Below are 5169 nucleotides of genomic sequence, written 5' to 3' on the forward strand. Positions count from 1 at the left end.
GTTTGTTATAGCGCGACTGTTGAAATTAAGTGTATCGTAAAGTTGTATTCGGAAATAATAAACCATGCCACCTGAAGAAGCCACCATCGAAGAAGAAACTCTACTCTGTTTTGAGAAGGGAAACGGTGAAGCTCTTGATGAAATTACTACCACTGATGTGACTGTTATCGACGACAGGACATTTCCTGATGAAATAGATGAACCCCACGTGAAGCAGAAGCCAACGAGACGGAGACCAGTACGGAAGAAGATACGTCCCGTAAAATTAAGAGACTTTGTTGAAATGTAATTTTGTGTTTGTAATTCTGTACGTTTAATTAGATTATTGTTAATTGTTATTAATTTAATGTAAGTGGTTATTGTTCGGGACGAACAATACTACAACAGCGGGGTCACGTGACGCTGGTAACACGTCATATTCTCGAAGCTTCGTGAAGTCTCGAGAGGTTGCTAGATGTATGGTATTCTTTTATATAAGACGGTCAAGACGTGACGGCAACAATGTAATGTGTAATTGAACTGCGGACAGAGAGAAATGTATTGTTGAGCACGTGAGACGTTCATTGTGAATTATAGCGTTTGTTATAACGTGACCGTGGAAATTAAGTGTATTGCAAAGTTGTATTTAGAAAGAATAAACCAGTTTTATTTAAGAAAGGACTTGTATCGCTAAAGTTCTTCAGAAAGAAATTATACGGAAAATTAACTAACGATCAGAGACGTAACAAGTGGCATCTCAGTCTGGCATTGGCCAAAAACCCATGAGAGAGAGTCTTTGGCCAGTACTTTACGTCCCTGTGAGTAAGGCCAAGCAGATCATGCCCCAATGGTCAAAGGTGTGACAAAAGAAGACTTAGACAATTTGTCAAAGTGTTTAAGGCAAATCATTGCCTGAAATGGACGGACTCGGGAACAAACTGTCCAACAACTGATACTCAACTTGGACAGCCACATCCTCTATTCCATTAAACAACTGTACAAGGAGCAGCAAGAGGAGTGGAAAACAGTCACGTGAGAGCTGCGTCGCTGATTTAACCCAGTGGGGAATTAGATAATATATTGGGTCAAATTCAAGGCTTAGAAAACTGTTTGTTTTATTTTGTGTAAATCCACTCTAGTGATATACTAGAGTGAAGGTCGCTAGTCAAAAACTCTCACCTCTTGGGCTACTTTTTTACCAATCAATAATAGGATTGGCTGTAATATTATAATGATCCCATGACTGAAAAGGCAAACATGGAAGAGAACTGGCACTGGGAGAGTAGCTGCTTACATATACAATTTATGCTGATTGTATGGGAAGGCCTACCAGGTAATGACATCCACAGATCAGGAGGGTGTACTCATGCACAAATTCATTGAGGGATTCTCCAGCAAAGTCATAAGGCAACACCTGGGTAAAGTGACATACTCAGCTTAACCAAGGCAGTTCCTGTTGCGAATTCAGTATGAAGTGATAACTTTGAGCCAGTTGTCAGAAAGGAAAGAGCCTGTAGCAACAGCTGTTTTGCCTACACCTTAGATCAGCTGACCTACTCGGCCATCTCAACCCCATTAGGCTAGACCAGTACTGAAAGTAAACCAGCCATCCACCCCTCCTGGCACTGTAATGCAATAATAAAGATATCCAGTAAATAGACAGGGCTATCCCTGTTCACCTAGAGGGTACATACCACAAAATATTCTGATGATGTCTCCACTGGAAAAATCATCCAGGAAGGGAGACTGGTAGGGCACCGGTGAACACATTGCCCATACTTTGCTGAGCAGTATAGATGGTAGAACTAGTCCCTGAAATGAAATAGAAATTGCATTGTTTAAAGAAACCAGACCATGAATCCCCAGGTTTATTGATGGGAAGCCTTGCAGTATATTGATTGACACATATTCTATGGCTACAATAGTTCAACCCGATTTTGTAGTGAAAGTTGGGAACTGCATCAAGATATGAAGAAAGAAAATGGAATTACGTGATCAGCAAGTGGATGTAAGGGTCCAGCAAGAAGAAAGTTAGAAATTACCCTTATTGTAGGAGACTTCTTTACACCTCATGATGTGTGGGTACTTAACATCAAGGAAAAGTATATATATTGGGAACATAAACCATATGGAGACATGGATGCAAGGTTAAACTAGCTTCAAATAACTAGACGAAGTTGTCTGAAGATTTGGTTTACCTATGGAGCTTTACTCAGATCAGAGACGGATCTGCTTGTGGAAATATGTTGGATTCTTGGGATTAAAAAGATCAAGACAACAGCCCTTCATCCATCTTGTGATAGCATAGTGAAAATATACAACTGCACTTTGTTAAAGCAGTTAGCCATAGATGAGTGAATGAACATCCGAAAACATGGAATCAAGATCTTTCACTGTAATTGATGGGTGATCCTACAGCAGTACATAAAGTTACAGGTATCATGTCATCATCAATGTTGTTTTGGAGAGAACCGAAAGTGCCATTGGACTTTCTGAACTCTTGTTTAATTAACAATCATTCATAAGAGTCTCACACAGGATATGTAGAAAGATTAAGCAACACTATTGATTACGTATATGACTTTACCCAAGAAAGATTTAAATAAGGTTGAGATAGAATGAGAAGTCACTATGATATTAATGCTGATAAGACTGGATTTCATCGAGGTAACATGGTATGGCTATATAATCCCCACGGAAAGAAAGAAAGAACGGACTTCAAATGTAAGCAGTTGCTGGGAAGGGTCATATACTGTACTGACAAGAACCAATGACGTTATTTTCCAAATACAGAAGGATAGATCATTCAAGCCAAATGTCATCCATAATGATTGTCTTTGGAAGCACGTTGGTGAGAGAACAGCCGAGTAATTCCAGAGAATAATTTGTCAGCAGAAACTCAACTTGTTGAGAAGTCTGGGAATCCTGTCGACACTAATTACAAAGGGTTATCGAGGTTGGAGCCACAGTGGATTCACCCAACCATCTACTCAAGAGGGACTCCCACAGCAACAGGACAGCCTGTAACAACAATAGACAATGTAGCCAGGAGAATCACCATAAAATGTTAACACAAGTGTGAGTCATATTTTTGTATTCTCCAGTCTTTCTGTTGTTCAAAATCTAGAATGTTACTTACTGTAGAGCTCAAGGAACCACTAACTGCAGCACATGTAGAGAACTGCATGTTGGTGGTTTGCACTTTTAATTTGACTATCCACATACCACAAGTTATATGTGTCTGTGCTCTAATCCTCTATTGTTGTTGTTTAAGCTTTACTTTGCTGTAGGGCAAGGAATACCCATACTAGGTTGGGGTCATTCAGTTGGACTTTCAGAAGCCTCAGAAGTGTTAATCATAACATCCATCCACCAATGAAATCTCCTACCCCATGATTTGCTATTGCTGTAGCAGAAATTCTTATGGATTCAACGCCGACATGGTGTGTCCATGATCAGTTCTCCCTTCGTCACAGGATGAGGTCAATCTCTTGCCACAGCTATTTTAGCCTGGTCCATAGAAATTTCATCTCTTCTTACAATGTGACCAGGAAAGTCCACCTATGTTTGTGTGAGTAAACACTCTCCTGGTCTCAGTTTGAAGTTTGCTTTATTTATCTGCCAGAATATCATTTTTCAGGTTGTCAGTCACAGACTCAAAAGTGTGATCAAACACCAAAATCATCATCGATATAGACCAGTCATCTCTCCCACTGCAGTCTCTTCAGTGTGAGCTTTATTAACCCCTCAAAAGTGGTTTTTGTTTGTTTGAAGTTAAGCACAAAGCTACACAATGAACTATCTGTGCTTTGTCCAGCACCGGTATCAAAACCCGGTTTCTAGCATAGTAAGTCCACAGACATACCGCTGTGCCACTGGAGGCATCAAAAGTGGTATGCAATTGTACAAACCAAATGGCATGATGCAGAATTCATACAAACCATTTCCCATGCTAAGAGTAGTCTTGAGCCTGCTCTCGTCATTCACATCGACTTACCAGAAAATGGTGCTAGATTCAAGGAGTTGAACCAAGAGGAACATTCTAATGTATCCAGAGATTCACTTCTTCCTTATAAAGGAAAGGTGTCAGCATGAGTTACTATGTTTATCCATCTAAAATCAACATAGAACCTTGGTGTACCTTTCTTCCTGGCAATCACTAATGAAAATGACAAACACTTTCTAATTGTTGTATTACTCTGCCCTTAAACATCTGCTGTATTTTTCAATGGTACCCTCCCTAGTGCTCCAGGAAAGCCAGTGAGGTGGTTGCTTTGTCGGACATGCACCACCTGTATCCATGTGGCTCGAGTCACCATTGTTTGACCCGAATGGTCATCAGGTCTGGCAAATGCATTGTCCTATTCAGCCAACAAGTCACTGATTTGGTTTTGATGCATTATGTCTATAATATGTGTACAATCCTCAAATAAGAACCTCAGATGTATTGGTAGACACATAGTTGCTTTTAGCCTTCGTGCAACAGATGTGGGGCCCGGCATGGCCAGGTGGATAAGGCACTCGACTCGCAATCTGAGGGTCGCGGGTTCGAATCCCTGTCACACCAAACATGCTCGCCCTTTCAGCCGTTGGGGCGTTTTAATGTGACAGTCAATCCCACTATTTGTTGGTAAAAGAGTAGCCCAAGAGTTGGCGGTGAGTGGTGATGGCTAGCTGCCTTTTCTCTAGTCTTACACTGCTAGCGCAGATAGCCCTTGTGTAGCTTTGCGCGAAATTCAAAAACAAAAAACGTAACAATATGATGCACTGCTGATTTCAAGGCAAAATTGGGTCGGCTGTGCCTTAACCTTTAGTTCTCTAACCTAGATGTTTAGTCCTCATGTTAAAAACATTCCAAATACCGTGCATCTTCCAAGAGTGCTAGTCCGTAACTTAAATCTGCCTATTTGACTTTTTTCTTTTTTTTTGGAGGGGGTAGAGTGTTAAAACGGTATAGTAGTTAGACTTGATTTTGTCGAGTTTAGGCTGTTTAGCACACACCAGTTCTTATTATGTTTTTCAACAGACAATATATTTTAAAGTTACTCAAAACGTTGTATATTCTATTTAGAAAAAAAAATGATTATTTTTTACATCTGTGCATATATTCGCTCTCAAATATCAATCATTCTTAATCATTAATGGACTTTTACAGCTATTTGACCTTAGTCATCAGGCCCAGCTGTTGAC

This window comes from Limulus polyphemus, unplaced genomic scaffold (assembly GCF_000517525.1).
Source record: "Limulus polyphemus unplaced genomic scaffold, Limulus_polyphemus-2.1.2 Scaffold1039, whole genome shotgun sequence".
In the NCBI taxonomy this organism is placed as follows: Eukaryota; Metazoa; Arthropoda; class Merostomata; order Xiphosura; family Limulidae; genus Limulus; species Limulus polyphemus.